This window comes from Macrobrachium nipponense, chromosome 11 (genome assembly GCF_015104395.2).
Source record: "Macrobrachium nipponense isolate FS-2020 chromosome 11, ASM1510439v2, whole genome shotgun sequence".
In the NCBI taxonomy this organism is placed as follows: domain Eukaryota; kingdom Metazoa; phylum Arthropoda; class Malacostraca; order Decapoda; family Palaemonidae; genus Macrobrachium; species Macrobrachium nipponense.
In genome coordinates, this window is record NC_061087.1 from 77,792,207 (window position 1) to 77,817,997 (window position 25,791).

The 25,791-nt window shown below is 36.0% G+C and overlaps 8 non-coding genes across 8 annotated transcripts; 5 read left to right on the top strand and 3 right to left on the bottom strand.

Moving 5' to 3' along the window:
- Positions 1 to 1,537: 1,537 nt before the first annotated feature.
- On the bottom strand, positions 1,538 to 1,630 carry Trnay-gua (transfer RNA tyrosine (anticodon GUA)). Its single transcript has 2 exons — positions 1,594 to 1,630; positions 1,538 to 1,573 (listed from the first exon to the last, which is right to left on the bottom strand). It is a non-coding gene; the product is annotated as a tRNA-Tyr (tRNA).
- A 1,887-nt stretch (positions 1,631 to 3,517) lies between these two features.
- Positions 3,518 to 3,614, bottom strand: Trnay-gua (transfer RNA tyrosine (anticodon GUA)). Its single transcript has 2 exons — positions 3,578 to 3,614; positions 3,518 to 3,553 (listed from the first exon to the last, which is right to left on the bottom strand). It is a non-coding gene; the product is annotated as a tRNA-Tyr (tRNA).
- A 1,038-nt stretch (positions 3,615 to 4,652) lies between these two features.
- Positions 4,653 to 4,749, bottom strand: Trnay-gua (transfer RNA tyrosine (anticodon GUA)). Its single transcript has 2 exons — positions 4,713 to 4,749; positions 4,653 to 4,688 (listed from the first exon to the last, which is right to left on the bottom strand). It is a non-coding gene; the product is annotated as a tRNA-Tyr (tRNA).
- Positions 4,750 to 17,390: 12,641 nt separating this feature from the next.
- Positions 17,391 to 17,486, top strand: Trnay-gua (transfer RNA tyrosine (anticodon GUA)). Its single transcript has 2 exons — positions 17,391 to 17,427; positions 17,451 to 17,486. It is a non-coding gene; the product is annotated as a tRNA-Tyr (tRNA).
- Positions 17,487 to 18,264: 778 nt separating this feature from the next.
- On the top strand, positions 18,265 to 18,360 carry Trnay-gua (transfer RNA tyrosine (anticodon GUA)). The gene is made up of 2 exons: positions 18,265 to 18,301; positions 18,325 to 18,360. It is a non-coding gene; the product is annotated as a tRNA-Tyr (tRNA).
- A 914-nt stretch (positions 18,361 to 19,274) lies between these two features.
- Trnay-gua (transfer RNA tyrosine (anticodon GUA)) lies at positions 19,275 to 19,370 on the top strand. Its single transcript has 2 exons — positions 19,275 to 19,311; positions 19,335 to 19,370. It is a non-coding gene; the product is annotated as a tRNA-Tyr (tRNA).
- Positions 19,371 to 24,512: 5,142 nt separating this feature from the next.
- On the top strand, positions 24,513 to 24,608 carry Trnay-gua (transfer RNA tyrosine (anticodon GUA)). Its single transcript has 2 exons — positions 24,513 to 24,549; positions 24,573 to 24,608. It is a non-coding gene; the product is annotated as a tRNA-Tyr (tRNA).
- Positions 24,609 to 25,386: 778 nt separating this feature from the next.
- On the top strand, positions 25,387 to 25,482 carry Trnay-gua (transfer RNA tyrosine (anticodon GUA)). Its single transcript has 2 exons — positions 25,387 to 25,423; positions 25,447 to 25,482. It is a non-coding gene; the product is annotated as a tRNA-Tyr (tRNA).
- Positions 25,483 to 25,791: the final 309 nt, after the last annotated feature.

Genomic DNA, 25,791 nt, shown 5'->3' on the forward strand with positions numbered 1-25,791 from the left:
GGCAGACGAGAGATGAGAAGACAATCTACCAATTAACCCACCCTCTCTCTCTCTCTCTCTCTCTCTCTCTCTCTCTCTCTCTCTCTCTCTCTCTCTCTTAATATAAGTAGAAACAGAATAAACTTTTGCATACTGTCAGTGAAATGTTTGGAATCTCTCTCTCTCTCTCTCTCTCTCTCTCTCTCTCTATTTTAGAGATAGATTACTGCTATACGATTAGACGTTATAAATTACTTTTTGTATCAAATTCCAGTGGAATGTGTAACTAAATGCCCTTTTCTTGCCCGGTGACGAAGAAAACAAAGGGAAAGAAGAAAAAGGAACAGGAAAATGGAAAGGGAGGAAGAAGGATTTGGGTCTATCCGGAAAGTAAGAGATGGAGCCGTCTCTTCAAGGAAGGAAGAAAGGCTAAAATCACTTGTGGAATTCTCCTTTTAGAATTCATGAAAATATTTCAAGCCTGCTTTCAATTATTATTTTACAGTATCATCGTTCTCAATATCAATGCTAGAATGCACCTACCTTACAAAAAAATGATGGCAATATACGAGAGGATCAAGGAACTTTACCCACTATCCAGTTGGAGAGTGTCTGATGCCGGACTGAACAACAGCCTACCTATACGTAGAGTCCTTTTTCTGTAGAATATCCGTATTCCACAAAGAAAAATTTACTTGGATACATATTACATGTTATGGAATGATTTTGCTATTTCAGTTACTGTTCAGTGGTCAGTTTTTTTTATATATCACATAACTAATTGTTAACTAAATTTTAAGAACTCTAAATACTAGCCCTCACTCTCCGTTCATTTGAGAAGAGAAAATTCTTTTTCCTTGCAGTTTCACCAACTACTGTTTTAGACTTACAGTTCTTCTGAACTCGACCATTAAACTCTAATTCTGTTGTTTTAAAAAATCCTAAAGAGAACAATTTTAAGTCTCAAGGAATCACAGTATGAGGAGTCACTAATTTCATAAATGCACCTGAATACGATACATATAAGAGAGAAATACAGTCATAAATATGGGCAGAAAATTATTTCTTATTTTCAAGAGAATAAAGCAATAAGGTAATCAATAATAATGTCTCGTAAAGATGGGTTGATTGAGGATGAGGCAAAAAGCAGTGGATTGGAGGGCAGTGTGTGAGAAAACGGAAAGATTAAAGCTAAGAGAGAGAGAGAGAGAGAGAGAGAGAGAATGGGTTCACTGTGACAAGGCGAAGATTACCTCGTCGAGACCAACTTGAATCTAATTAAGAGAGTATGATACATTTTTGAAGGCGCTCGACCACTCTCACTGCGTCAAACATCAGTCGAATAACAACTAGGTACTACTAAGTCCAATATCTGGTCATCGTCGGAGAGCTGGATTTTGAAAGAAGCTTGCCCAGGCCATCTTTTCCCCCGCCAGTCACATATTGTTGAAAGACAGAGATAAAGTGAAATTGCCACCTACCAAGTGTATCTGAGAACACTTACTTATTCGTTAATTTTGTTGACTGTTTTCCACTTTCTACTGAAAGAAAAAATCTATCCTTCGAACCGGATTCGAACCAGTGACCTATGGATGTCTGTTCGAAATCTCCCAACTACAGTCCACCGCTCTACCAACTGAGCTATCGAAGGAATGAAACGTTGCTGCAGCAACGCCGGACTGAAGCAACGTCGGGCGCGAGATTCTGGCGCCAAGCAACAGGTCTCTGTTCAGCGAGCGTGAAATAATTAAAGGTATGAAACCCAGGCCTCTCTCTCTTTCTCCCTCCCTCTCTTCTATAAACCAATTAGAGGTTCCCTCTCCTTCCGTTTTTTACGTACTTATTTTTTATTTTCTTCTGGCTTGGCCTGAAAAAAGGTTTTAGGTCTAATGCCTAATTGGAATTCACACACACAAAAGTTTCTTTTTAGTAATCCTCCTTTATTGGTGATCGTAAATACGGGGATACGACTATATTTTCTGTTCTCTTCTCTCTCGCTCGTTATATACTATAGCGGGAAATGTATTTTCGTCGTCGACGATCATGACATTTGTAACGTTAATTTTTATATGAGATCCCTTAAAGTGTCTACTAGAAGAAAATTTTCCATTTTTCACACCTTTCATGAAAGCGAAGGTTTAGACTAAAGATCAAATAAAATCTATATACACAAAGAATTCAGTTTCTACGGTAAAGCAATATGTTGAAAGCAAGGAAAGCAAAAATTGAAAGCAATCATAGGAAAGATGCGCAAAACGGCAATTATTAAAAGGAGACACTTTGGAAGCACATTTTGCTTATCCAGACATTAGAGGAATTGCGAAAGTGGTGAGTTCCAAAATGGAAATCGCTGACAAACACTCCTACGCGGAAATTAAGAAAAATAAAACAAAACAAACATAGAAAAGAATATGTCTGACTCGCAATCTGACTTTTCATTTCATATACGTTTCGAGCGACGAAGCTTCATCAAAGTTATCCCATATTTTAATTCTTGAAAAATATTGAAACTATCTTTCATAAATTCTCTTTCATTTCCTATTCGATATCTCTCGTTATCATCAATACCTTTTGATGTAAAGAAATAGCAAAACCGTCAATAGGTTTAAAAGTCTTTCAAGTATTTTACGTATTTTGGGGTTATGGAGCTATTCAGGGAGATCGCAAATATCAATGAACCGTTGAGTTGGTGTCAGGGGAACTTTCACCTTTAATACTGAATGAAGACCGAATAACAACTATATGAGTGTACTGTGTAAGCAAAACTATTTGTTTCCAGAGTAAGTTACCAAAAAATGTTGCTTACGTAATAACCTATATTTAGGAAGGAGAGAGTGTTTGTAGGGCAGGTTACAAATGTACTTACGCGATAACATAATAGCAGAAAGAGAGAGAGAGAGAGAGAGAGAGAGAGAGAGAGAGAGAGAGAGAGAGAGCCCTATTTTGCCATAAATGCCATCAAAATTTTCTTTATTTAGGCTGTTCTAATTTGCCACCTAATCGATTCAGTTTCCCTTCAAAACGCTTCTGCCTACAAAATTTAAATCAATATTATTCGAACGGCGATATCTAGCTTTCGCACGCAATTCGGACAGTAACATCACCTATTTAATCTGTGATTGTTCAAATAGCTATCTTCCGAATCTGATTCCAAACGCAGTCAGATTCTTCAAATCAGATTCAATCAGGAAACGTCTAAGGTTCGAGGGAACGACCTTATATAGATGTTCAAAACCGAATCTTTCGAAGCGAATGCGAACCATAACGACTCGCCCTTCAAATCGGATCTCGAACACTAGGCGTATATCATTTGTATCGTGTGATCTGTGAAGTTCAAATTAATGACTTTCGAACCAGATTCAAACTTCAAAAATACTATCACTCATATTACAAAGTAAACATTATGGGTTGTTCTGCAAACTAGACTCTGACAAGTAATTACGGGAGCTGCAATTTAAATCTCACCATTTATACCGAATTCGAACTACGCTACTATAGAACTTTATCTTTCGAATCGGATTCGAACCAGAAAACCTTGTCCTTCGAACCGGATTCGAACCAGTGACCTATGGATGTCTGCTGCGGTTCAGGGTTCCAACTACAGTCCACCGCTCTACCAACTGAGCTATCGAAGGGCCGTTTGATAAGAGCAGCGTTGCTTCTTAAGATAACGTCTTCGAAAGCTCAGCAACAAGCAACAGGTCACCCGAGAGATCCAATCTCACGCAGAACTATTTCCCTTCACTCAGTATTCATTCTTGCTATTATTATTGTCAGCAGGCCAGTACCCAGTTTTTTTATGGGGGAGCGGGCGTGGTCTTTTTTCCGAAAACTGGACCTTTTCTACTATAAATGTCATTGCATATATACTTGAAAGTATGGACTTCCTGAAATTTGTGGGGCGGGGTCGTTCAACGGCCCGGCGCCCCCACCCCCCTTCGGTAAAGGCCTGGTAAGTAATCATATCAAAAAGCTTAAATTAATTTTAATTTGTTTGTAAGATTATGTCTAGTTGGAAATTATTTTTATCATCATAAAGTCAAAATCACCAGATGTTGAGAGAGAGAGAGAGAGAGAGAGAGAGAGAGAGAGAGAGAGAGAGAGAGAGAGAGAGCTTTGCACTAGCCACAGTGGGTTAATTTGCCGCATAATCGCTTCTCTTCAAAACGCCATTATCACCAAATTACAATCACAATTTTCATGAATCAGATTCGTACCAAGAATTCTTACTTTCCAACCAAATCTTAACAACAAGAGTTCTTATTCATTCAGTAACCAGATGGTGTTCAGATTGTTATCCTCTGAATCAAATTCGATAGTCCTAATTTTTTTTCTTTTTCTTTTTTTTCTTTATTGTAATAGTTTCAAAAGCCTATCTTTCGACTAGGGTACTAAAAATACTGTTCAGCTTTCGAAAAATGAGCTCTACATATGTTCAAACTGGATATTTCGATGAGAGTTCGAGCCTTACAAGATCACTCTTAAACAAGATTCGGAACAGGAAATAATAAAACTGTATTCGAACAATAATCGTTTACCATTCGAAAGTTCAAATCACAGCTATTTGAATCTGAATGTTATTCTTCCAAGCAGATCTGCAAACAGACACCAATATTCGAACCAAACTATTTTTTTTTTAATTTTTCGAATCGTATTCGAACTAGAAAACCGTGTCCTTCGAACCGGATTCGAACCAGTGACCTATGGATGTCTGCTGAATTTCAGTGTCCCGACTACAGTCCACCGCTCTACCAACTGAGCTATCGAAGGCTTCACACAACAACCAATGTTGTTTATTAAGATAAACGCCTTCGAAAGCTCAGCATTAAGCAAAAGTTATCCTGAAATATCCAGGCCTTATTATTATTATCATTTATCAAACATTCATATCTAACAAGTCTAAGAGTCCAACCTTTGGCATCAACCTCTAATAATAATAATAATAATGTTAAAATTTGCGTTCTGAAAACAGAAAACGCGCAAAAAAAGCAAACAATCATAAACACAATATATATATATATATATATATATATATCTATATATATATATATATATATATATATATATATATATAATATATAGTATGTGTGTGTGTGTGCGTTTTTGTGCTTCAGCCCGATCTACATTCATCTGTTTTCTTTGCCCAAAAATATCGAAAGAAATATTTGTTGTTTTCTAATTTTTTTACATAGATCTTAAAATTCACGGTAATCTGTCAGATTAGATCACTTGCCTGTATGAGAGCTCTCTAAAGATCTATTATTTATTTCTGCTGATTTATTAGTTTTGATTCCTACCAGTTTTGGTTTAATTTTAATAATAATAATAATAATAATAATAATAATAATAATAATAATAATGAATAATAATAATAATAATAATAATAATAATAATATTTCCCTTATAAAGCCTGATTGTTCAAATAAAATCGGTAGACATGCGAACAGGATTCCAGCTGAAAAAGATGCCCTTAAAGTATGAATTCAATAGAGATATTCAAAACCGAATCTTTTGAAGTGACTTTCAACCACAGAAAAAGGAAGTTCAAATAACCGAATTTCAAATTAGATTTGAAACAAAAAGTTTTTAATCCTCGAACCAAATCCGAAACATGAGTGGGTGTTGTTTGAACGTAGGATGAAACATGTGCAGATTGCTGCAATTCAATTCCCTATAATTCAAACCAAACTCGGACCAAATCATTTTATCTTTCGAATCGGATTCGAGCTGGAAAACCGTATTCTTCAAACCAGATTCGAACTGGACAACCGTATCCTTCAAACCGGATTCGAACTGGAAATCTGTATCTTTCAAACTGGATTCAAACTGGAAAACCGTATCCTTTGAACTGAAAAATCAAATCCTATAAATCCGATTCAAACTGTAGAAACGTAACCTTCGAACCGAATTTGAATTGGAAAACCATATTCTTCGAACTGGAAAACCATATCCTTTGAATCAGATTTGAACTGGAAAATCGTAACCTTCAAATCAGATTCGAACTGGAAAACCTGCATCCTTCGAACAGGATTCAAAATGGAAAACCATATCCTTCGAACCAGATTTGAACTGGAAAACTGTATCCTTCGAATCAGATTCGAACTGGAAAACTGTATCCTTCGAATCGGTTTTGAACTGGAAAACTGTATCCTTCGAATCAGATTCGAACTGGAAAACTGTATCCTTCGAATCGGTTTTGAACTGGAAAACCGTATCCTTCGAATCAGATTCAAACTGGGAAAACTGTATCCTTTGAATTGGTTTTGAACTGGAAAACCATATCCTTCGAATCAGATTCGAACTGGAAAACCGTATCCTATGAATCAGATTCGAACTGGAAAACCGTATCCTTCGAATCAGATTCGAACTGGAAAACTCGTATCCTTCGAATAGGATTCCAAATGGAAAACCGTACCCTTTGAATTGGATTCAGGACCATATCCTTCAAATCGGTTTTGAACTGGAAAACCGTATCCTTCGAATCAGATTCGAACTGGAAAACCGTATCCTTCGAATCAGATTCGAACTGGAAAACTGTATCCTTCGAATCAGATTCGAACTGGAAAACTGTATCCTCCGAATCGGTTTTGAACTGGAAAACCGTATCCTTCGAATCAGATTCGAACTGGAAAACTCGTATCCTTCGAACAGGATTCCAAATGGAAAACCATATCCTTTGAACTGGATTCAGGACCGTATCCTTCAAATCAGTTTTGAACTGGAAAACCGTATCCTTCGAATGAATTCGAACTGGAAAACTCGTAGCCTTCGAACAGGATTCCAAATGGAAAACCGTATCCTTCGAACTGGATAAACATATCTCTCAAATTGGATTCGAACTGGAAAACCGTACCTTTCGAACCGGATTTGAACTGGAAAACCGTACCTTTCGAACCGGATTTGAACTGGAAAACCGCATCCTTTGAACCGGTGACCTATGTATATCTACTTCGATTGAGAGTTCCAACTACAGTCCACCGCTCTGCCAACTGAGCTATCGAAGGCCTATTTGAAGAGAGCAACGTTGCTTCTTAAAATAAACTTATTCGAAAGCTTAGCGTTAAGCAACCGCTAGGTTCCTTGAGAGACTAAGCCTCATGCAACAATGTTTTACTTCGTGTGTTATTATTATTATTATTATTATTATTATTATTATTATTATTATTATTATTATTATTATTATTATTATTATTATTATTATTATTATATTAATGGATTTTTTTTAAAAATAGCACTTAATTCACATGGACAAATTTTAAAGGAATTGTAAAACATTATAGCCCACTATATATTTTTAAATTATTATTTTCATTTATATTTAGAATGAAAAATTCTTCAAGTGAATAATAATAATAATAATAATAATAATAATAATAATAATAATAATAATAATAATAATAATAATAATAATAATAATAATAATTATAATAATAATAATATACCACACATATGGGAAATAGAATGCCTGAAAATATATGGGGAGGAGGAAAACACCATCAGCTTCCTCAAAAATACAATGCGCAACTGGAATACAATACTTACAAGCTCTGGAATAAGAATAGCAGAGGTTAATATCAAGAGAGGGATCTTCCAGGGCGACTCACTGTTCCCACTACTTTTCGTAGTAGCCATGATTCCCATGACAAAAGTACTGCAGAAGATGGATGCTGGGTACCAACTCAAGAAAAGAGGCAACAGAATTAACCATCTGATGTTCATGGACGACATCAAGCTGTATGGTAAGAGCATCAAGAAAATAGATAACTTAATCCAGACTGTAAGAATTGTATCTGGGGACATCAGGATGGAGTTTGGAGTAGAAAAATGTGCCTTAGTCAACATACAAAAGGGCAAAGTAACAAGGACTGAAGGGATAAAGCTACCAGATCAAACACATAGATGTGATGGGATACAAATACCTGGGAATAATGGAAGGAGGGGATATACAACACCAAGAGATGAAGGACACGATCAGGAAAGAATATATACAGAGACTCAATGCGATTCAATGCGATACTCAAGTCAAAACTCAACGCCGGAAATATGATAAAAGCCATAAACACATGGGCAGTGCCAGTAATCAGATACAGGCAGGAAAAGTCAAATGGACGAAGGCAGAACTCCGCAGCTTAGACCAGAAAACTAGGAAACATATGACAATACACAAAGCACTACATCCAAGAGCAAATACGGACAGACTATACATAACACGAAAGGAAGGAGGGAGAAGACTACTAAGTATAGAGGGCTGCGTCAACATCGAGAATAGAGCACTGGGGCAATATCTGAAAACCAGTGAAGACGAGTGGCTAAAGAGTGCATGGGAAGAAGGACTGATAAAAGTAGACGGAGACCCAGAAATATACAGAGACAGGAGAATGACAAACAGAACAGAGGACTGGCACAACAAACCAATGCACGGACAATACATGAGCCAGACTAATGAACTAGCCAGCACTGACACGTGGCAATGGCTACTGAGGGGAGAGCTCATGAAGGAAACTGAAGGAATGATACAGCGGCACAAGATCAGGCCCTAAGAACCAGATATGTTCAAAGAACGATAGACTGAAATAACATCTCTCCCACATGAAGGAAGTGCAATACGAAAAATGAAACCATAAACCACATAGCAAGCGAATGCCCGGCACTTGCACAGAACCAGTAGAAAAAGAGGCATGATTCAGTGGCAAAAGCCCTCCACTGGAGCCTGTGCAAGAAACATCAGCTACCTTGCAGTAATAAGTGGTACACACACCAACCTGAGGGAGTGATAGAAAACGGCCAGGCAAAGATCCTCTGGGACTATGGTATCAGAACAGATAGGGTGGTACGTGCATATAGACGACGTGACGTTGATTGACAAAATCAAGAAGAAAGTATCACTCATTGATGTCGCAATACCATGGGACACCCAGAGTTGAAGAGAAAGAGAGGGAAAAAATGGATAAGTATCAAGACCTGAAAATACAAATAAGAAGGATATGGGATATGCCAGTGGAAATTGTACCCATAATCATAGGAACACTAGGCACGATCCCAAGATCCCTGAAAAGGAATCTAGAAAAACTAGAGGCTGAAGTAGCTCCAGGACTCATGCAGAAGAGTGTGATCCTAGAAACGGCGCACATAGTAAGAAAAGTGATGGACTCCTAAGGAGGCAGGTTGCAACCCAGAACCCTACACTATTAATACCGCTGGAGGACTGTGATAGAGCAAAAAAAAAAAAAATAAAAAAAATAATAATAATAATGGAAAGAAACAGAAGGTATGCTAACAGCAGCACAAGATCAGGCACTAAGAACCAGATATGTTCAAAGAACGACAGACGGAAATGACATTTCATCCGTATGAGGGAAGTGCAATATGAAAAACGAGACCATAAATCACATACCAATTGAATGTCTGGCACTTGCGCACTCGCCCAAAAACCAGTACAGAAACAGGCATGATTCAGTAGCAAAAGCCATCCTCCACTTGATCCCGTGCAAGAAACACCACCTAGTTTGCAGTAATAAGGGGTAAGAACACCAGCCTGAGGTAGTGATAGAAAATGATCAGGAAAAGATCCTCTGGGACTATGGTATCAGAACAGATAGGATGATACGAGCCAATAGACCAGACGTGACGTTATTTGACAAAATCAAGAAGAAAGTATCACTCATTGATGTCGCAATACCATGTGACACCAGTGTAGATGAGAACGAAAGAGAAAAAATTGATAAGTATGAAGACCTAAAAATAGAAATAAGAAGGATATGGGAAATGCCCGTGGAAATTGTATGCATAATGATAGGAACACTGGGCACGATCCCAAGATCCTTGAAGAGGAACCTGGAAAAACTAGATGCCGAAGTAGCTTCTGAACTCATGCAGAAGAGTGTCCTCATGGAAACAGCGCAAATAGTAAGAGAAGTGATGGACTCCTAAGGAGGCAGGATGCAACTCGGATCCCCACACTATAAAAACCACCCAGTCGAATAGGATGACTGTGATATATATATATAGATTATATATATATATATGAATATAATATATATATATATATATATATATATATAATCAGCGTGAAGGTGGACCATTGGAAAAGTTGTAATTCATTTTTAATTCTTTATTTCCTACGTTTCGTAATATCATTATTACATCTTCAGGGAATCTGTTTGACAATGAATAAAATTACTTTAAAATTACTTTAAAAATTACTTTAAAATTACTTTAAAAATTACTCTAAAATTCAACATTTATAAATTACAACACAATTAGAAAAAAAAAAACATAAAAAAAGACTAAAGACCGCTAACCAACCTCATGCAGAGAAGGCAAGAGACACAATGACAATACATAAATAAAGTTAGCTCAGGTACAGTTGTGTGGAGGAGGTCTGGGTATTTAACTGGGGAACCAGTTGTTTAATAAATAATGATTCTAGGATAGGCAGTTCATATCCATTGCTTGTTTGGCCTATGATTCGGAAATGGCTTCTTCCTATATATATTTTACAGTTTTGTGAATGGTTTCTTATATTAGAATGTTCGGGATTGGAGAGCCTACAGCCAGTACGGAAACTTAATCCCCGATGAGAGTCGATTCTGACCCGCAGTAACCTCGTGGATCCGACATATGTCCCAGAGTTAGACTCAGGGCAAGTATACTTATAGACCACGTTGGAGGTCAAAAGAGGGTCCAATAGATCTTTATATCTGTAAAAGGAACCGATTGTTAGTGGGTTTATTGGAATTAATTTCAGATTAATGGCACCATAATGTTTATGAACAATTTGTGTAAACTTTTTCCGAAAGGAGTCATCATGTAAAAACGGGAATTTGGCAGAAAAAACTAATTTTGGTACTGTACAGCGTTTGGCGACATTAGCGAATTGTTTGTTAAAAAACAAACGGAGCTTTTTATAAAGCAAAGTCTGTGGGAAGCAATTATTCGTAAAATATCCAGAAAGGAAACTAATTTCTTGGTGGAAGAATTGCCAGTTCGATGTAATAAAAAACGCCCTGTGGAGGAGAGTAAAAATAGAGTTTAGTTTAAAATCATAAAAACAAGAAGTATAGTAATTGGATCCTAGACCAGTAATAGTTTTCTTTCTAAAAACAGATGTATTAAAAGAGCCATTATCTCTAGTGACAAGAACGTCTAAGAAAGGTAATTGATTGTTCACCTCTTTTTCCACGGTAAAATTAATTTTACTATGTTTAGTATTAACATATGCTAAAAAGGAGTCAATATCACAGTCATTTTTAAATGAGGCGAAGGTGTCATCAATATGCTAAAAAGGAGTCAATATCACAGTCATTTTTAAATGAGGCGAAGGTGTCATCAATATACCTACCATAAAACAGTGGATGGAACCTGAGTGGGCAGTCATCTAACATGCGTTCTTCCAGCGAGCACATGAAGATGTTGGCAAAAGTGGGACCCAAGGGAGAGCCCATGGCTACACCGTCTGTTTGCTTATGAAGTTTGCCGTCAAAAACAAAGACAGTGTCCCGCACTGCTAGTTCTAAAAGAGTTTTAAAAAACGAACGATTGAAATTTTTAAAAACAGAATCTGGCTCAGGAAGAAGTTTAAGATAATATCGATAGTTTCTTCCACAGGACGCTGATTTGAAAATGGCCAGTTTAGACGTTGAATCTTTCATTACTAATGTCCCTGTGGAAGAAACTATCGATATCGTATAACAAACTTTTTCCTGAGCCAGATTCTGTTTTTAACAATTTCAATCGTTCGTTTTTTAAAACTCTTTTAGAACTAGCAGTGCGGGACACTGCCTTTGTTTTTGACGGCAAACTTTATAAGCAAACAGACGGTGTAGCCATGGGCTCTCCCTTGGGTCCCACTTTTGCCAACATCTTCATGTGCTCGCTGGAAGAACGCATGTTAGATGACTGCCCACTCAGGTTCCATCCACTGTTTTATGGTAGGTATATTGATGACACCTTCGCCTTATTTAAAAATGACTGTGATATTGACTCCTTTTTAGCATATGTCAATACTAAACATAGTAACATTAATTTTACCGTGGAAAAAGAAGTGAACATTCAATTACCTTTCTTAGACGTTCTTGTCACTAGGGATAATGGCTCTTTTAATACATCTGTTTTTAGAAAGAAAACTTTTATTAAAGTAATTTTAAAGTAATTTTATTTATTGTCTAAGAGATTCCCTGAAGCTGTAATAATGATATTACGAAACGTAGGAAATAAGGAATTAAAAATGAATTACACCGTTTCCTATGGTCCATCTACACGCTGATGCGTCCAACTGGCCGTCGCCGTCCTTTGTCTCCTGATAAATATATATATATATATATATATACTATATATATATATATATATATATATATATATATATTATATATGATATATATATATATATATATATATATATATATATATATATATATATTATATATATATATATATACTGGAGCATATTTTCATTAACGAGAAAATTGTGCGTAGCAAATGGTTGAGAGAATTTAACAATATATATATATATATAAATATATATATATATATTATATATACTATATATATATAATATATATATATATATATATATATATATACACAAAGTATAAATTATATACATAACATACACAAAAGTATAAATTATAACACACAGTATAAATTATAATGAGTTCTGTCTTCTTTTCATTCCCTCATATTACCTTTCTCTCTTTGCCCCGTCCCTAAACCCTCCTTCTCTCTCTCTCTCTCTCTCTAGCCCCATATCCTTAGACAGCCTACTCCCCCAACCCCCACTCTCCTAGCAACACATGTGGTTCCTTTTTTTTTTCTTTAATAGCAAAGAACGTGACCCTACATTCAGGTCGTTCTACAAAAGGCCTAATTTTCAGATTGAATTAGATCTGGATTTCGGACGGCGACCTAAAAGAGATAGAATCTCTCTCTCTCTCTCTCTCTCTCTCTCTCTCTCTCTCTCTTCCTCGGGTACTTAACGCCGGATTATCATATAGACTAGGTCATCTCTCTTATCTTTGTCCCGGGTAGTCTCGGCAAATTACTGTGGAAACGGGGAGAAATTATCATTTGCATTCACTTGTCACTCCTAATGGCCACTTCATTCAGACGTTAGGTTTTACATTTGGTTTGCTGAGAACGGCCTGATAAGGAGATGCACTTTCCTCCGCATATTCTCTTTGTAAATACAGTAATATTCGGAAAGAGGCCTTTATGTAATTTAGCATTAGGACTGGATGTCCACGTCTTTCCTATTCTCTCTCTCTCTCTCTGACAGAGTCCTATTTGTTATTAGGCACCAAGATTGGTTCTCTCTCTCTCTCTCTCTCTCTCTCTCTCTCTCTCTCTCTCTCGAGTACAGTCCTATTTGTAATTCGGCATCAAGAATGGTTGGCAACCTTACTTCTCTCTCTCTCTCTCTCTCTCTCTCTCAGCAAAGGAAACCACAGTTGATTCCCCACGAAACGGAGAGTTAAAGAGCTGTATCGTGGAAATCCAATAGTGCCTTCGTGGATTCAAGTTGTGTATGAGGTCTCTGGTTTTTAGTAAAATTGATTTGGGTCACACACACAAACACACACACACAGAGTTATCGAATATGAGTCATAAATAAATCGTCATAATGTACAATATATTCTCTCTCTCTCTCTCTCTCTCTCTCTCTCTCTCTCTCTCTCTCTCGTGACTTAGAGTTTTCTAATTACTTTTTTTGCTATTCCGCTGATAGTACGTTACTCTCGGGTGAAAAAACGAAAGAAGCAAGAGAAAAAGATCCTCGTTTCATAGTCAAACCATCAGGATAAATAGCTCCTGAACTTCCATTCGAACAGTAACTTCGCCTCTGAAAAGTTACCTCTGTCGAAAGCAGAAACCAAAGGAGATGTAAAACAAGGACAACATCAAGAGCAAACGACAGGAAAGAAGAACTGTCAAAGATATCAGTTCCGGGTTCATGTCTGGCGTATTCTGCATTTACATAATATGCATTGCTTATCAGGGCTCGTTTGCCAATGCTTATAAGATGTCTGTAACTTTGGCCTTATTTGTCAAATGCCAAAAATTACCGAAGAATTCCATTTCCATTATGGATAGGAATATGAAACAAAGGTAACTGCAAATTTCATGTTTATTTTACATGCAAAGGTTCTTAGGATATTTTCACTATCTCAGCCCTATTATAATATACATTCAGAAAATATATAGTTTTAATTATCAAGACTGTACACACGCACTACTCTCAGTGAGCACATGCCTTTTACTTTCTCAAGCAAAATTAATATTCAATGGGTTTATATTCTTTAAAATATCAAGTAAATATATAATACTCTGTGAGTATAAACCCTATAACGCGTATAATCTTTTCTACAACATAAGTACATAGTGATTTTAAACAAATTATAAATAGCAAGAGTTTCCACAGAACTGTTTCACAAAGAAAGAAAGGTTAGGAGATTGACCTTTTGCTCAAGACCTGTATAAGGGAGAGAGAGAGAGAGAGAGAGAGAGAGAGAGAGAGAGAGAGAGAGAGAGCTTGCCATTTAACTTAGTTGCTGCAGGTGGTTGTTAAACATTCAATTGACGTCAGCTCAAAAGCCCTTTTTAAATGATTTTAAATGAAAGATCTATATTATCACTGCTTGGTGAAAACTATTCCCTTTTCGTCCAAAACTTTACCATATGAGTTAACAAAGGCACACAATAGAGAACCTATATTTCCCATGAAGATAGACAGTTGCCACAGAATTACCAATTAAAAACTATGTATTTATATGAAGCTAGTCCATAATAAGAATGGTACAGAAATTAAATGACTCATGGTTGAGAAACTGAAATTTAACTTTTTATGGGCTTTCCAATTGCACCAAAATCTCCAGCATGCTCCATTCGGTACTTCACAATCAGGTTATCAATCGAGCTGATGATCTCACAAAAAGTATTTGATCATACACTTTCGGATGTCTGTTTATTTGAAAGTAACAACTACAGTCCATCGCTCTACCAACTGAGATATCGAAGGCGTGCGACTGAAGCAAAGGTGCTTCTCTTTAGAAATAACTGGAGATCTCAACGATAATGAAGTATGTTTTAAGTGTCACGTATTTTAGTGGCCGGCACCATTAGTGAACGGCCACTTCAGACGGAAGAGAATATCTCGTCCGTTCTGACAAGTAATCTAAATTTCTATTAGTTGAGTACGATATGGATTTCTTTATGAAATGAAATAATTTAGATGGATCTGTTTTCAGGTCATTTAGATTAGTTTTTGTTTGTAAAATATTCTACACCAAATGAGCACGAGAGAGAGAGAGAGAGAGAGAGAGAGAGAGAGAGAGAGAGAGAGAGAGAGAGAATTTGCAACCGCAGGTATGTAGCAAACCACTCTTTCCGTTTTCTATGATCTTGACGAGCGTTACTTCTCTCCATTTTTGCCACGCTTCTTTCACTCTCTGTCTCACTGCTTTCCCAGTACCTCCCTCCTCTGTTATTATTTATCCCAAGTAGTTAAACTCATTGTTCTGCTTTAGCACTGTACTACCTTCCACTTGAACGTTTACTTCTTCATGCCCTTCTCTACTACTAATCATTAGCTCTGACTTTCCAATGTTCACTATCAATTCTTTCCTTTCTAGGGCTCCTTTCCATGCTTAAAACCTTGTGTTGCGGTTCTTCTTCTATGTCTGCTATAATGACTCAATCATCAGCAAACATCAATTCCCACAGTTTTTTTTTTTTTGTTCCATAAGTCTGATATCCGTGTGTCTATAACAACGAAGAACAAGAATGAATTCAGAGCTGACCCCTGATGGAGGCCAACCTCCACAGGGAATGCCTCAGTCTCCCCATATTTTGTCTGTACAGTGGTTTCTTGTCCCCTCATACATCGTCTTCACTAACCTTACAAATTCTCTGGTACTCTCTCTCTCTCAAACACCAACAGACTATTCTTCTTGGTACTATATCATAAGCCTTTTCAAGATCCACAATACACAAGTAAACCTTCCTGTTTCTCTTAGATACTTCTCTTAGACTTGTCTTACTATAAACATAGTATCCACTGTGTTCTTTCCTTTCGTAAACCCAAATTGCTGTTCTTGTAAATCTATACACACTCTCAACCTGTCTTTTACTATTCTTTCTAGTATCTTAGTACTTGCTTCAAAAGCTTTATTCCTCTGTAGTTTCCACAGTATAACAGGTCTTCTTTTTGTTTAAACATTTTGATCATCCAACTAAAGTTCTATTACCATGGCATTTCCTTTATATACCAGATCGTTTCCAAGCTCATTATCATATCAGCTTCCTTTTAGTGAAAGTAAAGTAATTTGTCGAAATTAGCCAAGTTCAGGACAAAATGTTTCGTAAAAAAATTTGCTCTTATAACTATAAACTACTTATGAACCTCCCTCTAACTTCTATTTAGAAGGCAGCTTTATTCCTAAACAAAGGGATTTAACTAAATAAATCCCCCTAAATATTATGGAGAAATGTTCATCAATAATGCAAAAATGCCAACCATAATCTATTCTAATTTTTATTAGAAATTCAGCTCATCACTAAAGACTTTTGTGCTTTTCGAATATTGAACTAAACAAAAAGCAATACTTTGTCTTTCAGATCCTTCGACAGCTCAGTTGGTAGATTTGAACCAGGTCACTGGTTCAAATCCGGTTCGAAGGAAATCAGTTTTGTAAATGATGGAGAAATATCCGTACTATTACCAGTTCAAAAAGTGGAAGCTATTACACATAATGTTACAGAATCATTTAGTTCAGGGAGTATTACTGTGGTAAATAGGTCAAGAACTTAAATCTGTTTCGAAAGAATTTTCTGCTGGAGAATCTGTTTGCGAACGAATAAAAGATATTTACTATAATATATTATACTTATATATATATATATATATATATATATATATATATATATATATCATATATATGTGTGTGTGCGTGTATGTATGTGTGTGTGTACTAAAGTATATATAGAGTATATCTAAAATTAAAGATATATATATATATATATATAATATATATATATATATATATATATATATATATATATATATATATATATATATATATATATATATATATATATATATATGAGAGAGCAGAGAGAGACGAGAGAAGAGAGAGAGAGAGAGAGAGAGAGAATTTGCAACCCCAGACATACAGCAAACTACTCTTCCCTTTTTCTATGTTGATAATTAATGGGGCAATGAAAACATTCCTCTTCATCCGTCATACTTTAAATAATTTTCATAATAAATTCAACTTACCATAAAACAGAAAGCACTATGTTATTTTCGAATATGGAATAAAAAAAGACTGAAACTGCTTTGTCTTCGAGACCTGTTGCATGGTGTTGAAAACCCGTAGCCTATCTTTTAACAAGCAGCAGTGATGGGACTTTCAGATCCTTCGATAGCTCAGTTGGTAGAGCGGTGGACTGTAGATGGAAGTAAAAGACAAACAGACATCCATAGGTCACTGGTTCAAATCCGGTTCGAAGGATATCCGTTTTGTTCATGATCGGAGAAATATCTGTCACGAAACTTTCGGTACGATTTATTACCAGGTCAGAACATGTGATCTCTCAGTATGATACAGAAACATTTCAGATGAAGTTTACTGAAGGTATTATTGCTGTGATAAATAGGTCTCCGGCTCAAATACGGTTCGCAAGAAGAATTTTCGGAGAGAGAGAGAGAGAGAGAGAGAGAGAGAGAGAGAGAGAGAGAGAGAGAGAGAGAGAGAGAGAGAGAGAGAGAGAGAGAGAGCTTTGCAACCCCAAGTATGTAGCCAATTACTCTCCCCGTTTTCTATGTCGATGATTATATGGGGCAACGAAAACATTCCTATTCATCCGTCAGAAAGAGTTGAAAAAAAAGTATCTTTCAGCTTAAATGTACATAATAAAGTTAAACCATAAGAATGAGCGAGACCATCAACCGAATTAAAGTTCATAATCATATCACGTTCGAATTTCATAACATTTAAATATTTCGTATAAAACAATATCCACAAGTTACTGATAAACTTTCTTCTAACTTTTATTGGGAAGTCAGCTTTATTCTAAGCAAAATTGAAATGATTTAACCAAAAAGATATGGAAATATTTTGGGCATATTTTATAATTATATTCACTTGAAATTAAATTTACCAATAAACAGAATGGGCTAAGTGCTTTATGGCTAAGGAATTGAAAAAAAATTCTACTATAAATGCTTTCCCTTGGAAACTTAGAACGCATATATTATCTTAACAAACAGCAACTCCTCAGTTTTCAGATCCTTCGATAGCTCAGTTGGTAGAGCGGTGGACTGTAGTTGGAAATAACAAACAGACAGACATCCATAGGTCACTGGTTCAAATCCGGTTCGAAGGAAATCTGTTTTGTACATGATCGGAGAAATTTCTGATAAAAAAAAAAATCTGTACCATTACCAGGTCAGAAAGTATAAGTGGTTACTTAGTATGTTACAGAATCATTTCACATGAAATTTACTTGAGGTAGTATTTCTGTTATAAAAAGATATCTAGCTCCAATTCGTTTCTAAAGAATTTTTTGCTGGTAAATGTTTTTGGCGAACTAACAAACACAAGAACCACAATATATGAAATATGCACATATGTGCGAGTATACCAATGTATTTATATTAAGAATTAAAGAGAGAGAGAGAGAGAGAGAGAGAGAAGAGAGAGAGAGAGAGAGAGAGAGAAAATTTGCAACCCAGGTATGCAGCAAACTATTCTTCCCGTTTTCTATGTCGATAATTTATGGGGTAATAAAATCATTCCTCTTCATCTGTCATAAATAGTTGAATGAAAAAAACTATCAAAATGTAGATAAACTAAGAGCATGAGTAAGACTATCGATCAAATTACAGGTCATAATTACTATATATAGTTCGTATTAATGGTAGTTTGTGAATGTTCTAAATTTTATTGAGAATAATGTTCTAACTTTTACTGAGAATTCAGATTCATTCCCAAGCAGAAGTGAAATTATTTAACTAACTCCCACAACCTCCAACCGGGACCCTTCCCACAAAAAAAAAAAAAAAAAAAAAAAAAAAAAAAAAAAAAAAACACAAAACAAACAAACAAACAAACAAACAAACAAACAAAATCAAGGCGAAATATTTATATAAAAAATGCAAAGTTCTGCATCAATTTTAACGAGAAATTCAACAAACCAATAAACAAAAAAGGCTATGTGGTTTTTTGTCAAACTTATTGCTTGGCGCTAGGAACGCGTAGATTATTATTGAAGCGGCAGCAATGACTTACCTTCTAGATCCTTCGATAGCTCAGTTGGTAGAGCGGTGGACTGTAGTTGGAAATTTCAAACAGACAGACATCCATAGGTCACTGGTTCAAATCCGGTTCGAAGGATATCAGTTTTGTTAATGATAGGAGAAATATCGGATCACAGAAATATCCGTACTATTACCAGTTTAGAAAGAGAAAGCTATCACACATTATGCTACAGAATCATTTGGTTGAGGGAGTATTTCTGTGGTAAAAAGGTCACTGGCTTAAATCAGTTTCGAAAGAATTTTCTGAGGAAGAATCTGTTTGCGAACGAATAGAAGAAATGTACTACAACATATATTGTGACGTTCCTTACTTTTAATTACTCTCCTTAATTACTCTGATGCCAGATGTAACAGCAAATGTCTTTGTTCACAATCACTGATTCAAGAACGGCACATTAAAAAAAAGTATTCAGTGATTTTCACATATTCCACTTCACAGCTAAATATTTAGATGGTACAAAGTATAAGATTGTAATATACTTTTCAAACAAATACACTAATCAGGGTGTACAAAACACAGCACGTAAACGATATTAAATATAATATATAAACTACTTACATATTATTTACAACACTTAACTCCAAACAAGTAGTAATGAAGAAGATAACCAAACTTAAGCAAGCAGTAAACCAGACTCAACTCTGGACTTATGATTTACATTAGAGGTAAACTTATTTTAAACAAAAGGATTCTAATTACTAGAAACTACACAAAAATTCCATGGATGAATGTCCCAGGCAATGATACTGGAGGTTTAAAAATAATAAGATTTCTTCAGCAGTCAATAGATGGCGTAGAGTGTAGGGGCTGCAGCAATTCCTAGATGGCGCTGAAGATAGTTGGCAGAATAACGGACGAAAGAATCCTAAAAAAACGGGTAGCAGATCGTCATATTCCCCGGGTGTTAAGAGTCCGTTACCTGTAGAAAAGTTGACAAAAAGTTTACATTACTCCTCCATCCTCGATAGGGCATCAGCTAGGGTGTTATTGGCTCCTTATATTCGAATTATTTTTGCTTTGGCTGCAGATAGGATGTAAGACCATCTTAAAAGTTTTAGGTTGGTGAATTTAGCCCTTTCCAAAAAACAAAGGCAAATGGTCAGAGTAGATGACAGTCTGGTGTTGGCCTTCCACATATGGTCTAAATTGTAGGATGGCATCTACAATGCTGAACAATTCCTTTTCGATGGTGGGCCACCTGATTTGAGCACCCGTAAAACGTCCTGAGTGGTAACAAATTGGGAACAGGTAGTCGAAGGGTGGCACATCTCCCAAGTCCTCCTGGATGATTTGGAGTATGACGCTACCGTATCCTTTGTTAATAGTGTCCACTTGGAGAAAGAAAGGTTTGTCTAAGTTAGGAGCTCTTAAAATTGGATAATTTATGAGGAAGGTTTTTAATTGGTTAAAGATGGTCTGATGCTGATCTGTCCATTTAAAAGTGTTTTTTGAAGAGGTTAGAACAAATAGAGGTCCTGTTATCTGAGAATAGTTAGGACAAAACCTAGAATAGAACCCAGTCATTCCCAAAAATGTGTGCAATGACTTTTTGTTATTGGGTACAGGATAGTATTTGATGGCTTGGATATTAACTTGTTTTGAAAGTACCTTGCCATTTGAAATAGTATGTCCGAGGTATGTTACCATTGGTTTACCGAAGTTGCTTTTTCCCAGTTGACTGAGATTGGCAGACCTCAATCTCTTGAATACTTCTTTAAGCTCACTGTGTTTCAGAATCCTTTCTTTCACAGCTGTCAGCAAAGTTCTAGGTTTTCTTCCAAACATTAGTTCAAAAGGACTAACATCAGTCGACTCGTTCTTGATGCTTCGTAGTACATACATGAGCATATCTAGCTCTTCATCCCAGTCATTACCTGTACTGAAAACATAATTCCTGATTAGAGATTTTACAGTTTGATATGATCTCTCTAATGCTCCATTAGTTTGAGGGTGATATGCAGTAGCTATTACCTTTTTCAGATTAAATGTAGCTAAAGTTTCCTGAAATACCTTACTCATGAAGTTAGTTCCCTAATCATATTGTACTTCTGCTGAAATCCAAATATAGAAAAAATATTAAGCAACTGTTTGATAATTGCCTTAGCAGAAATATTTTTAACTGGAACAGCCATGGGAAAATGAGTAGTTGGACACATTAAAGTTAAAATGTATTAATTACCTTTTCTAGTCTTCTTCAAAGGTCCCACACAATCAATAATGACTTTAGAGAAGGGTTCCTTTGGTACAGAAATAGGTATGAGAGGTACTGGAGGTATTGTCTGGTTAGGTTTTCCTACTTTTTGGCAAGTGACACAAGCTTTGACAAAATCTCTGACATCTTTCTTCATTCCAATCCAGTAGAAATCCTCTGCTAGTCGTTGGTATGTTTTGGTTATTCCAAGATGGCAGTTGTCAGTATGGGCCAAGTCCAACGAAGATTGTCGGTAGACCTTAGGTACCACCAGCTGGAATTTATCATGCCAGTTATCCTGAAAAGACATCTTAGGAGATCTGTAATGTCTCATAAAGACTTTATTTTCTAGATAAAAGTAAGGAGTTTTACACTCTACGTCTGATCTCTCTAACCTTCTCAAACAACTTTTGAATAGACTCATTTACTTGTTGTGCTTTCTCAAAATCTTCAGCAGGAATATTAAGCATGTCAGTGGCGTTACTTACCTTGCTAGGGACAGATTTACTGGGTATGACACCACTCTTAGATTCTCCTGGAGACGCTTGTGACCTAGTTACAATGTTACACTTGGCTTCAACATATGTTTCAGGAGATTGTATTACCAGATTGGTATGTACCTTACCTTTGGCCAAATCATTACCCATCAAAATCTTTGCAAGGGAATTCCTTATCCAAGTAGGCAACTTCCACTATTCAGTCTGTGTAAGGACTAGTTAAAGGAATTGTTACTAAGGGAAGTACCGATTCACTTGTAAGATCCAAAACTGTGATGAACCTGTTTGTGGGAGTAATAAAGGATTTCATATTAGAACTTACAATAGTTTTACTTGATGCTGAATCAAGAAGAATTGTAAAAGGTTTGTCTTTCACCTTACCCTGACACTTGAAGTAATCAAAACCATCTTCCTTGACTGCACAATGCATCGTCTCATGTTCAGTTGGTTTAGATTTATCATATTTCCCGGTATTAGGTGAAGAGTTTGCTTTAGGATGAGTTTGTTGGCGAGACCTTTTACACTGAGGTTTAGGACAATCTTGAACTAAATGTCCAAGTTCTTTACAAAATGAACATACCTTATTATCGACGAAAGTTTTCTGTTTATGGTGTCCTTTATGAATTAGGGAGTATTCATCCGCCAACAAAGCTGCTTCCTTGGGTTTCTTTGTTCCTCGTTCCTTAATGTAGATAGCAAAGTTAATTGGTATCTTCCGCAAGAATTCTTCTAACAACAGGAGAAACTTCAAATCTTCAAAGTTACTAATATCTGCCTTGTCCAACCATTTCTGTAACTGCTTTATCTTCAGATTACAACATTCCAGGAAAGTTTGGTTGGGTGTCTTGAATGAACTGCGGAATGTCTGCCGATATCCTTCTGCTGTAATAGAATAAACATCTAAAATAGCTTTTTTCAAAATATCACAGTCATTCTCAGAAATCATCTGAGTTATAATATACTCTGCTTGTCCTGTGAAAGAACTTCTAATTATCAGTACCCATTTATCCTTAGGCCATGCTAAGGTATTGGCAGTTTCTTCGAACACCACAAAGAAATTTTCAGGTTCTTGTTCATTGAACACAGGTAAGAGTTTCTAAACCCTAGAGACATTGAAAGGTTCAGGAATATCCTTTTCCTCCCGTTTTTCTTGCAATCTTATCTTAGATAGCTCACGTTCTTTCTCTATTTCTGCCTGAATTAGTCTTTCTGTAGATTCTATTTTTATTCTCTCTGCTATTTCTAGTTTTACCTTCTGTAGCCGTACATGCTCCCGTCCTTTCTGTATTTCTGCCTTAGCTAGCTCACGTTCTTTCTCTAATTCTGCCTGAACTAGTCTTTCTGCTGTGCGTTCTTTATTTAATTTTAATTTCTTCAATTCTATCTGTAATTTTAAAACTTCTACAGCCGAATCTTCCTTATTTATTATAGTTAAGGGCCAATATTGATTCACATCATCTTGTGAAATTATATTTTTGACTATCAGGCAATTCAGAATTAGACCTAAGATTTCTTTTTCACAGCTCCTGTCGGTACTCGGTACACCAATCTTAATAGCAATGGCTAAAGACAACAAATCGGACTTCTTGGCATACTGCAGAGTATGAAGGTTTACCTTCGGGTTAAAAGTAAAGTGTTTAGCATCAAAAGACATTATTAATCCAAAACAATAGGTTCACAATTTGAATAATTACAGTGCAATACTTAATAAGCAATAACTTATAACTAGTGGATTTTTTTAGATCCTCCGAGATCATTAACTCACAATGCACTAAAGTATAGTCACCAATTTCGCAATATACATATTAATGAGAATAGACTAATAATAACAATCATTCTTGCAGTACGTGTGGCAAAACTCAATGTTCTATTAAGTATGTAAAAAAATTTCAATAGCTAACAAAAATGATACCTGTGCAAGGTTATTACCTAACTAGAAGTATGGAATGAGACAGTCTCTATGTGATACCTATGAAAAGGTATGTACCTGTAATTCCTAGACTTCCCTAGATTACAAGTAATGGGATTTCAATACCCGTGACGTAATGTGTTAGCTTACAAGTGCCGAATAGGGGGTAGAGATTCATTCAAAACTCTAATGAGAAGTTAGGAGAAAAACTAGGTTGGCTATATATACCATGAAACCTAATTACACAATTGGTTCATTAAACTCTAGCTCTCCAGTACAAACTTAACTTAACACTTACGTTATTAATGAAGCGTGGAGCCTGGCTTACTCTTGAAGAGAGAGAGAGATATTTGCAACCCTAGATAGGCAGCAAACTACTCTTCCCGTTTTCTATGTCGATAATTAATGGGACAATGAAAGCATTCCTCTTTATCCGTCATACTTTAAATTAATTTTCATAATAAATACAACTTACCATGAAACAGAAAACACTATGTTACTCTCGAATATGGAATAAAAAAATAATCTGACTGAAACTGCTTTGTCTTCGAGACCTGTTGCATGATGTTGAAAACCCGTAGCCTATCTTTTAACAAGCAGCAGTGATGGGACTTTCAGATCCTTCGATAGCTCAGTTGGTAGAGCGGTGGACTGTAGTTGGAAGTAAAAGACAAACAGACATCCATAGGTCACTGGTTCAAATCCGGTTCGAAGGATATCGGTTTTTTGTTCATGATAGAAGAAATCTCGGTCACGAAACTTTCGGTACTATTTATTACCAGGTCAGAACATGAGATCTCTCAGTATGATACAGAAACATTTCAGATGAAGTTTACTGCAGATATTATCGCTGTGATAAATAGGTTTCTGGCTCAAATACGGTTCGCAAGAAGAATTTTCTGGGAGAGAGAGAGAGAGAGAGAGAGAGAGAGAGAGAGTAGGAGAGAGACGAGAGAGAGAGAGAGAGAGAGAGAGAGAGAGAGAGAGAGAGAGAGAGAGCTTTGCAACCTCAAGTATGTAGCCAATTACTCTCCCCGTTTTCTATGTCGATGATTATATCGGGCAACAAAAACATTCCTATTCATCCGTCAGAAAGTAACTTTCAACTTAAATGTACATAATGAACCATAAGAATGAGTGAGACCATCAATCGAATTAAAGTTCATAATCATATCACGTTCGAATTTCATAACATATAAATATTTCGTATAAAACAATATCCACAAGTTACTGATAAACTTTCTTCTAACTTTTATTGGGAAGTCAGCTTTATTCTAAGCAAAATTGAAATGATTTAACCAAAAAAATATGGAAATATCTTAGGCATATTTTATAATTATATTCACTTGAAATTAAATTTACCAATAAACAGAATGGGCTAAGTGCTTTATGGCTAAGGAATTGAAAAAAAATTCTACCATAAATGCTTTCCCTTGGAAACTTAGAACACATATTATATTATCTTAACAAACAGCAACACCTCAGTTTTCAGATCCTTCGATAGCTCAGTTGGTAGAGCGGTGGACTGTAGTTGGAAATATCAAACAGACAGACATCCATAGGTCACTGGTTCAAATCCGGTTCGAAGGAAATCTATTTTGTACATGATCGGAGAAATTTCGGAAAATAAAAAATAAAAAGGATAAAAAAAAAAAATGTACCATTACCAGGTCAGAAAGTATAAGTGGTTACTTAGTATGTTACAGAATCATTTCACATGAAATTTACTTGAGGTAGTATTTCTGTTATAAAAAGGTATCTCGCTCCAATTCGTTTCTAAAGAATTTTTTGCTGGTGAATCTTTTTGGCGAACTAACAAACACAAGAACCACAATATATGCAATATACACATATATGCGAGTATGCGTATGTATATATATATCTAGAATTAAAGAGAGA